At 41.4% G+C, this 12691-nt stretch overlaps 1 protein-coding gene across 14 annotated transcripts in view; it reads left to right on the top strand.

Annotated features, from left to right (window-relative positions):
• Positions 1-12691, top strand: part of CD99L2 (CD99 molecule like 2) — a 131950-nt gene that overhangs the window by 105348 nt on the left and 13911 nt on the right. The window lies entirely within an intron of this gene.

The raw sequence follows: 12691 nt of genomic DNA, 5'->3' as shown, positions 1-12691 counted from the left end.
ATTCCCCAAACTACCAAAGATTTCAACCTTTTATCGTAGTATACATCAAGTCTGGAGGGAATATTAGCCAGATTTGTTGATGTGGCAACAGGCTAGTGATTGTAACTTGTGGTTATAACCTGTCGTGATTGTAACTTGTGATTATAATCTGTTGTGATAGCAACATGTTATGATGGTAAATTGTGGTAACTCTGGTTGTAACCTGTTGCAATGGCAAATTGCTGTTACACCCGGTTATAAGTGTGACAAGTTATGGGTGTATCTGGTTGTAACTCTGATACACTCCCCACAGTCTTGGCTGTGGTTACTAGTGTTTGCTCTTTTCTTGCAAGAACGGTGTGCCTTTCGTATGGGAATAGTGTTCTCTTCTGATTAAAGGATACCATAGTTAAATTTATCCTTCGAAACACCTTTCCAGACAGAGTCATCTCTACTAAAAAGCACAAAAAGCCTCTAAATGAAACCTACAAGTGTCAGGAGAACATGGAACATTTAAAGGGCAAATCCAGCAAATTAGCCAATTACTTCTGGGTGATAAGTGGTATTTCCAGATGGTGAAATGAGAGCAGTAGGCACACGTGTAAGCACACACATGAATGAAAGTCTGAATGGCATGTCAGGGGCTTTTCCTTATTAAAAGTGCATGTTTTAGCAAGGAAGAAGTGTTCAGGAATTCTTTAATTAGGCTCATATTTGAACTTCTCTTGTAAAGAATAATCAATTGTTAGCTTAAGTTATACCCTCTGCCATTATAGGTGTCAGGAAAAGAAGATAAAGGGGGTCGTGGAAAAAAGGACAAGTGTGAAACTGAAACATGGTTATGATAAGCACACCCTGGAATTCTCAGACACTGTCCTTTACACAAAAATATGCTAATGCTGTGAGCAAAGGTAAAACATCACATTTCAATAAATTATGATCTTCAGCATGAAAAGAATCCTAATTAATGCATTTTTCAGGCTTGGGTCTTAGGCACATAGATTCAGCTATATTTTGGAGTGTATTTTTGAAACAATACATTATTTGTTATGGATTTTTTTCTCAGGAAGACCTCTTACCCTGTAGAAGCCCCACATTTTGCCTATAGGTAACGATGACAGTCTTTTGTCAACAGGTCCTATTGCCTTTCTCTAAGAAGGTGATGGCCTATAAGCCCTCCTCCTCCGCCCTTATTTCCTTCCTGCCCAGCCTGGGCAGGACTCTGATTGTCCCCCATTTCTGCCAACAGACTGCTTTCCATAGCACTTTGAGAAATTTGAGGCCAATGTTTCAACTCCTCATGGCCCCCCTGCCATGTATACCCTAGAGTATGCAAGCCCCTACTCCCACTGTGGTTCCCAATGGCTTCCTGATGGTCACAGCCCTCTGTCCTGTGTGGCCTCTGTAGCATTTGACTTTGATGATCACCTTCTCCTTAACATTCTTTCCTCCTGGGCCCTTTCTCACTCATTGACTGGTCTCATTCATGAGTCTCATTCACTGCTTCTTTCTGAACACTGCTGCCTCTTGGATTTATTTCCTTGGTGTCCAATTCTGTATGTCATTCTCTTTCACTGGGAAGGAGAATGGTATTAGAAACCAAGATCTGAGTATTCATTGCTTAGTGGTATATCGCTACTTCTAGACTGTCTAAGCAGACAGAGATAGGAAATAGGAAATATATGTATATATACTAACCCATGTGTCTTACTTCAGGCTGCTATAACAAATTACCACAGACTGGGTGATAATTAAGCAACAGACATTTGTTTCTCACAGTTCTAGAGGCTGGGAAGTCCAAGACCAAGTCATGGATAGATACAGTATCCAGTGAGGATCTGCATCCTCTTTTGGAGATGGCTATCTTCTTGTTGTGTCCCTGATTGGTGGAGAGGACAGAGTGGGGAGAAAGCTCTGGTGTCTCTTCTTATAAGGGTTCTAATCCTATCATGAGGGGTCGACCTTCATTACCTAATTAACTCCCAAAGACCCCACCTCCTAATATCATCACATTGGAGGTTAGGACTTCAACATATGACCTTGAGAGACGGGATACAAATGTTCAGTACATAACACCATATATATACACATATCCAAAATAATTTCTTTTAACCGTCAGCAGGTATATAACCTAAACATGACTTCATACTTACATCTCCAACTGTAATCCAGTGCCAGAAGGATTATTTTGATCTTCCTTTCTCGCTTACCTATAACTTTCCTCTCTGACAGTGAGACACCTAGCTCCTACTACCCGTCATTCATTTACTGTCTTACTCAATTCAGGTATACACGTATAGAGCATCAGAATTGCTAACTCATACCCCCAGGAGAAACAACTTTACCAACTAGAGTCTAGTGTTTATGTTCAGTTTCTTTTGTCTTTACCTTACAGTTTCCAGTCAAAATACTGTTTTTCAAAGTTACTTAGGTCGGTTCCTTTACCTTCCTCATCCATTCAGTACAGTAATGCCACCCATTTATAATGGAGTTAGATTCATTTGTCATAGTCTGCATTCCATCCTGGGAGTCCCCCAACCACCTGGTTGATGTTTTGTTCTTCTGCTTGTAGGCATTAAAGTTCACTCTTTGTAACATATAGTTCTATGGGTTTTGGCAAATGCATAGAGTCACATGTCCACCACCCAAGTACCATACAGAACAGTTTCCTCACCATGCAAGGACTTCTGTAGATGCCCTTGATAGTGAGCCACTCCCTCTTCCCTCAACCCTAATCTAGTTTCTATTAGCGCAACCACTGATTTGTTTACTTCTCTGTGGTTTTACCTTATCCAGGATGCCATAGAATTGGAGCCATACAGTATATAGGCTTTTCAGACTAGCTTCTTTCACTTAGCAATATGCATTTAAAGTTTTTTCATGTTTTTTCATAGCTTGGTAGTTTGTTCTTTTTAGCATTGAATAATATCCCATTGTATGGATGTACCACTTTGTTTATCCATTCACCTGCTGAAGGACATCTTGGTTGCTTCCAGTCTGGAGTGAATATGAATAAAACTGCTATAAATACTTTTTTTTGAGATAGGATCTCACTCTGTTGCCTAGCCTGGAGTGCAGTAATGCAAACACAGTTCACTGAAGCATTGACCTCCTGAGCTCAAGCAATCCTCCCACCTCAGCCTCCTGAGTATCTGGGACCATAGATAACGCACCACCATACTTGACTAACTTTTAAAATTTTTGTAGGGATGGGGTCTTGCTATGTTGCCCAGGGTGGTCTCGAGCTCCTGGGCTCAGGTGATTCTCCTGCCTTGGCCTCCCAATATGCTGGGATACACGTGGGAGCCGTTGCGCCCAGCTATAAACATTTTTAAACATTACATACAGGTTTCTGTGTAGACATACACATAATACTTTATACTTTTGTTCTATGAACAACACTATGAAGAAAAGAAAAAGACAAGCCACAGATTTGGAGAAAATATTTGCAAAATCATATACCTGATAAAGGACTTGTATTCAGATGATATAAAGAATTCATAGGCCGGGCGTGGTGGCTCACGCCTGTAATCCCAGCACTTCTGGAGGCCGACGTGGGTGGATCACGAGGTCAGGAGATCGAGACCATCCTGGCTAACATGGTGAAACCCTGTCTCTACTAAAAATACAAAAAATTAGCTGGGCATGGTAGCACATGCCTGTAGTCCCAGCTACTCGGGAGGCTGAGGCAGGAGAATCGCTTGAACCTGGGAGGTGGAAGTTGCAGTGAGCCGAAATCACACCACTGCACTCCAGCCTGGGTGACAGAGCAAGACTCTGTCTCAAAAAAAAAAAAAAAGAAAAAAAGAATTCATAAAAGTCAACAATAAGAACTCAACCCCAATTTTAAAATGGGTAAAAAATATGAAGAGACTTCACCAAAGAAGAATATAAAATAGGAAAATAAGATATTCAACGTCATTTCTCACTAGGGAAATACAAATGAAAACAAGATACCACTATGCACCTGTTAGAATGTCTAAAATCCAAAAAGCTGATAATATCAATTGCTGATGAGGATGCAGAGCAACAAGAACGCTCATTCATTGTTTGTGAGAATGCAAAATGGTACGGCCACTTTGGAAGAGAGCTTGACAGTTTATTGTAAAGTTCAACATAGACTTGCCATATGACCTAGCAGTCATACACTATTGCTGGTTTTTGCTCCGGTTGAACAGTCTGCCGACAGACTTAGGGAAGGGAAAAATGAGAGCAGCCTTGGGTAAAAATGCCGTGGACTCAAGCTGTTTTTACTGAAATCAAATGACTTTCCTGAAATGACTAACTTTTTGTCCAGGTTTATAGTTGCTTTTTGAGGAGAGGATTTGTTGATCTCCTTACTGTCTCATGCCAGAAGTCTCTTCCCTGGTATCTTTTGAATCTAGATTATTCTTTCTCTTTATCTCCCCTCAAGCCCAGGCCATCTTCACCCTCCCTTGGGATGACCAGCTAAGCGGTTAAGAGTGTTGACCTTAACCGCTTAACTGGTATCTTTGCTCCAGCTTGTCCTCCTTGCAGCCGCAAGAGAGAACCATCAAGAACATGAATCTGACCCTGTCATTCCTCTGTTTAAAAAATACTGTGTAACAGTGAAAAGACAAACAATCCAATTAAAAAATGAGCATAGGATTTGAACAGACACATCACAAAAGAAGTTACATGATGTTCAAAATAATTTATGTGTGTTGAACCAATCTTGCATCCTAGGGATAAAGTCTACTTGATCGTGTTGGATTAGCTTTTTGATATGCTGCTGGATTCAATTTGCTGGTATTTTGTTGAGGATTTTTGCATCTATGTTCATAAATGATATCGGCCTGAAGTTTTCTTTTTGTATTGTGTCCTGCTGCAGTAACCAAAACAGCATGGTACTGGTACAAGAACAGACACATACACCAGTGGAACAGAATAGAGAACATACAAAAAATGCCTCAGACCTGCAGCCATCTGATCTTCAACAAAATTGACAAAACAAGCAGTGGGGAAAGGACTCCTTATATCTATCTATCTATCTATCTATCTATCTATCTATCTATATATAGATATAGATATATATAGATATAGATATATATATATATACACACTTTAAGTTCTAGGGTACATGTACACAACGTGCAGGTTTGTTTCATATGTATACATGTGCCATGTTGGTGTGTTGCACCCATTAACTCGTCATTTACATTAGGTATATCTCCTAGTGCTATCCCTCCCCCCTCCCCCCATCCCACGACAGGTCCCAGTGTGTGATGTTCCCCACCCTGTGTCCAAGTGTTCTCATTGTTCAGTTCCCACCTATGAGTGAGAACATGTGGTGTTTGGTTTTCTGTCTTTGTGATAGTTTGCTCAGAATGATGGTTTCCAACTTTATCCATGTCCCTGCAAAGGACATGAACTCATCCTTTTTTATGGCTGCATAGTATTTCATGGTGTATGTGTGCCACATTTTCTTAATCCAGTCTGTCATTGATGGACATTTGGGTTGGTTAGGACTCTTTATTCAATAAATGGTGCTGGGATAACTGGCTGGCCATATGCAGAAGATTGAAGCTGGACCCCTACCTTTTTGCCATATGCAAAAATCAACTCAAGATGGATTAAAGACTTAAATGTAAAACCCACATCTATGAAAACCCTGAAGACAAGCTAGGCAATACTATTCTGGACATAGGACCTTTGTCAGAAGGCAAAGTCTTCATGACAAAGACACCAAAAACAATTGCAACAAAAACAAAAATCGACACATGGGACCTCATCAAACTAAAGAGCTTCTGCACAGCAAAAGAAACTATCAACAGAGTAAACAGACAACCTATAGAATGTGAGAAAATATTTGCAAACTATGCATCCAACAAAGGTCTAATATCCAGAATCTATAAGGAACTTAAACAAATTTACTAGCAAAAAACAAACCATCCCATTAAAAAGTGCGCAAAAGACATGAACAGACTTTTCTCAAAAGAAGACATACATGCGGCCAACGAGCATATGAAAAAAAGCTTAACATCACTAATCATTAGAGAAATGCAAATCAAAACCACAATGAGATACCTTCTCACACCAGTCAGAATGGCTGTTATCAAAAAGTCAAAAAATAAATGCTGACGAGGTTGTGGAGAAAGGGGAACACTTATGCACTGCTGATGGGAATGTAAATTAGTTCAGCCAGTGTTGAAAAAAGTTTGGTGATTTCTCAAAGAACTTAAAACAGAATTACCATTTGAGCCAGCAATGCCATTATTTAGTATATACCCAAACACAAATTGCTCTATCATAAAGACACATGCATGTGTATGTTCAGTGCAGCACTATTCACAGTAGCAAAGACACGGAATCAACCTAAGTGCCCATCAACAGAGGACTAGATGAAGAAAATGTGGTACATATATACCAGGAAATACTACACAGCCTTAAAAAAATGAGATCACGTCCTTTGCAACAACATAGATGGAGCTGGAGGCCATTATCCTAAGCAAACTAACTCAGGAACAGAAAACCAGATACCACATGTTCTCACTTATAAGTGGGAGCTAAATGATGAGAACACATAGACACATAGAGGGGAACAACACACACTGGGGCCTATCAAGGGGTGGAGGGTGGGAGGAGGGAAAGGATCGGGAAAAATAACTAATGAATACTAGGCTTAATACCTAGGCGATGAAATAATCTGTACAACAAATCCCCATGACACACAATTTACCTGTATAACAAACCTGCACATGTACCCCTGAACCTAAAATATTTTTTTAAAAAAAACCAAAATCATTATTCTTTGGGGAAATACAAATCAAACCACAATGAGATACCACAACACATCCTCCAGAATAACTAAAATTTAAAAGGTAGTATCAAATGTTGATGAAGATGTGGAGTGACTGCAGTTCTCATACATCGTTGGTAGGGATGTCAAGTTTCTTCTAAAGCTGAACATAGACCTACCTAGTTTCATTCCCTATTCAAGAGAAATGAGAGCTATGTTCTGCCCGCTTCCAACAACAAAACAAAAGACTTATAAAAGAATGCTCATTGCTTGATCTACGATAGCAGAAAACAAAAACAAAACTTGGAAACACCCAGGTATCAATAGGAGAATTGATCGACAAACTGTGATACAATTATATGTTTATTGCAATGGGATGAGTTACTGATACGACAGCATGGATAAATGTCAAAAACAATATGCTGAGTAAAGAGGCTAATGAAGAAAGAGTACGTATTATTTGAGCCCAATTATATGAAGTTCCACGACAGCCAAAACTAAGCTATAATGATAGAAATGAGATCTGTGGCTGCGGGGGTTAGGTGTGTGAATAAGATCAACTGGGCGTCACTTTCTGGCATGATGGTTATGCTCTGTGTCTTGATAGGAGTCTCGGTTTCATAGTTGTGTGCATCTGTCAAAAGTTATCCACTGGTACGTGGAAGATTTATGTGTTTCACTGTATGTAAATTTTACCTTAAAAAAGGAATCGTAAGCAAATGTAAAATGCTAGGTAACCATAGGTTGAAGTATACTGATGTCTGTAACTTTGACATGTGTCACAAAAATAAGATCGATTGACAAGAGGGATGGCAGACGTGATAAAGTGAATGATGCAAAATGTTAATTACAGGTCTGCGTGCTGGGAATTTGGGTGTTCACTGCAAGAAGTTTTAAACTTTTTTGTATGTTTGAAATTTTTCTTAATTAGATGTTGGTGAAAAAAATTAAAGAAGCAGGAACAACAACAAAAGCCTCTTTAGTGGTTCCCCACTGCTTACGAGATAAGTTCAGGCCCCTCAGTCTGCTGACATGTTCTTTCTGCCCTAGACCGCCAGGTTCCTGTGATCTCCAAACATGGAGAAAGGCCAGTAGGTACATATGCCAGTGCCTGCAGATGACATTCCTCGGTCTAAACTGCTTGCCTTCCACCATGTAAATTCCCAGTCGTCCTCAAGCAAGTGCTAAGTTACCCATGCTGGAGATCCCCTCCTCTCAGGAGGCTGCCCCCATCTGTGGTCCTGTCTCCCTGCCCACTCTCCGCCCTGCAGCACAGCTTCCATCTCCTGCCTCTGGGCTCTCCTAGAGCTTCTGTCACTCCGCTGGTACAGGATAGCACATGTCATTCTGAACCACAGCGGGTGGTGTTTATCTTTTTTGCTTCTGCTAGACTGGGCTTCCTGTGTATCCCTGACACCTCCATGCAGGTTTGCTGGCATGAGGACTGTGGAGCAAACACCCAGCTTTGCTCTCTGCCTTCTCTGTCACACCTCCCTGTGAAGGCTAGAGTGATACTTTTGATTGGCAAAGCCAGGGTGAGCCTGCTGATCGTCTGGGCCACATTACTGGTGGGCTCATGGCATGACCTGCTGCTTTCTCCTGGAACCTCAAAGGAGTGCGAGAGCCAGGGCCCACCACATCGCTAGCTGGGGAAGTGTGCACTCTCATAGTAGGTGAACCCTGTGTCTGCTCTATAAGCCCAGCTTTCCCCCACATGAGCTCTGGGATGATTTCTGTGAGAAGGGAAAAGGGAGAGAAGTAACACGTAGCTTCTGTGTGGCCTCAGGTCATGTCCTCTAACTAGTACACAGAAGCCCTGCTCTTGAGGGTGCTGCTGTACTTTAGCCTCTTCATCAAGCAGATGCCTTACCTTTGATCTTTCTCTGGCTCCTTACATCTGTTCTCAGTTGGTAAAGAACCCGGAGGGGAGGAGAAGCGGGGAGGGGTGTTATTAGCACTCCCGGATCACCCTCACTGGCCTGTTGGTCAGAAGACTCTTGATAAATTAACACAAGGAACCAAATGGGGGCAAGGGCACTGCTGGCTGGGGAAAGAGGCCATTTGCTGCTTTCCTTTCTCCCTATCCCCAGAAGGAGAGTCTTCTTTCTGTGCTCCTTAAGGATCCCCTAAGCAGTGTCTACTCCATTGCTCGGGCTAGGTGTTTTACCCTCTCCTTCATTATCTGCAGACCTTTCCCAAACTTCTGAGTCTGCTCAAAGCTAGAGTTTTCGTGACAGCTCTTTCAAGGGTGCTACTTGGGGCCTTGGGTTGTACGAAATGGATGTCTTCACGGTGAACCTTGTGTCTGCTCCAAGTGCAAACCCTCCATGCACTGCAGAGAACACCAGAAGGAGAGGAGCACTACCTGAACTTCTCCTTCAGGGTCTAAAGGTGAAACTTGCTTTGCAGCACCCAGCATTTCACTGTACTGATTCCTTTCTTTGGATCACCACCTCCTGGGTTTAGCAGCCCATATGCTGGGCTCACTCAGCTATACACTGCTTGTTCATAACTACTGTGGGTTCACAGGGCTGAAACACTGCCTCATTTTTCTTAATCAGAAAAAAATTATTTTGAAAATGTTAGAATCAAATTGGGCACATTTTTACACCAAGAGGGCATTTTTTTTAAGGCCAAAGCATGCAGTTCTTAAACACTGAGCCAAGACTAAAAACCCTCCTTCTAAAGACATACAGACATTCTCTTACCCATGTGTCTGGGTTGCATACAGAGGCTATCTGGAGATGTCCCCAAGTGTGAAGTGTGAACGCCCTCACTTGTAGTTCACAGGGTTAAAGGGGATGGTACTGACTATGATCAGTTGGTTGACTGTAACTTTGAGTATTAGTTCCCTCCAAATGTAGCCTGTTGATCCCGGTTTTATATATATAGAGAGAGAGATATACTTTAAGTTCTGGGATACATGTGCAGAACGTGCAGGTTTGTTACATAGTTATACACGTGCCATGGTGGTTTGCTGCACCCATCAACCTGTCACGTACATTAGGTGTTTCTCCTAATGCTATCCCTCCCCTAGCCCCCTACCCCCTGACAGGCCCCGGTGTGTGATGTTCCCCTCCCTGTGTCCATGTGTTCTCATCGTTCAGCACAGTGTCAAAGTTCATCTGTGTTGTAGCACGCACCAGCATTTCCTTCCTTTTTATGGCTGAATATTCCATTGTGTGGCTAGACCACATTTTTATCTATCCATTTACCCTCTTGGGTTTTTGAAGAAAACATTTCTCTTCCATTTTCACTGTGTTTACAGTCATTGTCTTCAAGTATCTGGGCCCTCTCATGATCCCTTTCTGTTATGGACTAAATGTTTGTGTCTCCTGAAAATTCATGTGTTGAAACCCTAACCCCCCCAGTAGGATGTTATTTGGAGGGTGGGGCCTTTGGGTGACGTGAGGTCTTGAAGGTGGGGTCTTTGTGATGGGATTAGTTCTAAGAAGAGATACCTGAGAGTTCTCTTCTTTGGACCTATTTCCACATTCATTTCAGCTTTCATAACATGTAAAGAAATAGGATGTTTCAGATGTGAGGAATAGCTCCCCAGCTCTGGTGTTCTGTGATGTGAAGAGACCCACTTGCTCCCTTAGACTCCCCTTCCCCAAACACGTACCTGGGAACACGGCGTGAACATGGCTTTTGTCCCAGATGACCACCTTGCTGGTATCTCAGGAGCTTGACATAAGGAGAGTTTTAAGGGTCTGTATCAGATTGGAAGGGGATACCCATTATAGTACCTAGAGGGAGGGCATTCGCATCCCTGTGGTGGGGGATGGATAAAATCTGGGCCTTGGAGACTTCCTGGAACAGTGAGGAGTGCCCTCTCCAGTGGCTAGCATAGGCAGCCATGTTTTGGTAGATTTTTCAGTTCAGTTTGACTTGGTAACTATGGGGTATTTGATGCAAGATTTTCTTCTCTTTGTTTATTCATTTTTTTAAAAGTTGTTTTTATTTTGCACTTTGGCCATTTTTTTAGATAATGAAAATACATTTCTAAAATATCTAAAAGCCCTAGCTGTGTCTATTAGAAGAGTCTAGAACACTTATAGATGTCTTTAAATACTTGAACATCTCCCCCAGCAGTTATAATCTTCCTACCATTACGTTACTCTCCATGCCCTTGGCAACCAGGTGGGTCAGGCACTCACTGTGAGCCCAGGTTGTGCTGCTGTCAGAGAAGGGCAGCTCCGTGTGGTGCATCCCCGCCTCCCCCAGATGTATGGCTATGTAGGAATCAAGGCTGCCATGTATGCATATAGCATTGTCTTTTGTCTGTGAGATGCTGAGGGTCTGACACTTCCTTTGATCGCAGGGCTTATTCATAACTTTCTCACTGAGGTCATGCCTCCTTTCTACAGGGCCTCTGTAGCTATGGTGGTTGCTATAGCTAGAGAGGTTCCTATAGCTATGAGACCTGCTATGGCAGTGGTCACTATTGCTACAGTGACGGTCCCTATTGCTATGGTGTGGCTATAGCAACAGCAGCAGTCCCTAGAGTTATGGCAGTCCATACAGCTACTTATATGCATAGGTATCTATACTCAAAGCAAATTGCAGCATGTGATACACTGTGCAGGGAGACTTCTGGTCTACTAGAAAGCTACCGTAGTCTCTTTGGCATATAATTGTGAACTCAGAAGGCAGGTGTGAATACAAAACATACTGAAACTGAAGAGTCCGCCAGTGACCTGTGAAATTGCCTCTTTGAGCTCTCTCTCCAGCTGTGGGAAAGAGGGGTGGATAGATTTGCATGGGGCTTGCAGAGTTAAAACTTCTTATAAATTACATGAAAAAGACTTGTTTGTTGTTTCATGATCCAGGAAGAATCACTAGTAATATTTCTGACTGTGTGCTTGGAGTACTTTTTCTATGCATAAGTATATATTTGTAAATATTTGTGATTTTTAAAAAAATAAAAATGGGATCATGCTATCCTGAAACCATTTTTTTCATTCAATAATACACTGAATATCATTCTCTGTCATTAAAGGGTCTTGTAAAATACCATATCAGTGGTTAAATTATATTATGATATACCATAATTTATTTAACCAGGACCCTATTTTTGTACAGAGATTCCCCTCAGCTTTTTGCTGCTCTGCACAGTGCTGTGATGAACATTGTCTTAGCCAAATGTGCACAACCCTAGTCAGATAACTTCCCAGAAGTCAAATGGCTGGGTACAGAAAGCAGACACTTTTAAAGATGCGACGCTTTGAGTGGTACTGCTGAATGATATTCCATTAAGGTTGTGCCAACCTCCATTTCCACCACTAGTAAGTAAACAGGTGCCTGTTTTCTCAAATTATCACCTCCACTGGGCATTATAGTTTTGTTATCTTTGCAGATTTGTTCAGAGCCAAATGCTATCCTGTTTAAATATGCATTTCTTTGAATCTAAAAGGAAGTGAAACACTTTTTCAATGTCTTATTAGACACTCTTAAAATATTTTGTGAATTGCCTGTTTGTGTTCTTTGCCCACTTTTTTTTTTTACTGGGGTCTGCATATTTTCTCATTTCTGCATATTTCTGCATATTTTCTCATATATTTTAAGGACTCCTTTTACATTAGAGATTAGGAAGCCCTTATATATTCCATAAACATTTTATTCATTCATTCATCAGTTGATGAACCTTTGGGTTGTTTATAGCTTTTATGAATACTGCGATGAACATGTGTGTGCACATTTTTATGTGGACATATGTTTTCAGTTACCTCGGGTATATATCTAGAAATGGAATTGTTAGTCATGTTGTAACTCCATGTTTAACTTCTTAAGGAGCAATCAAACTGTTTTCCATAGCAGCTGCACCATTTTACATGCCCGCTAGCAATGTTTAGGGGTTCCAATTTCTTCACATCCTTACCAACACTTCTTCCTTTCTCTCCCTCTCTCCCTTCCCCTTGTCTTCTTTCCTTTTTCTTTTTTTGGATTATA

The sequence above is a fragment of the Pan troglodytes genome, chromosome X (genome assembly GCF_028858775.2).
Source record: "Pan troglodytes isolate AG18354 chromosome X, NHGRI_mPanTro3-v2.0_pri, whole genome shotgun sequence".
NCBI lineage: Eukaryota > Metazoa > Chordata > Mammalia > Primates > Hominidae > Pan > Pan troglodytes.
Note: the sequence above shows the minus strand (reverse complement) of the source record. Positions and strands in the feature narration are given on the sequence as shown.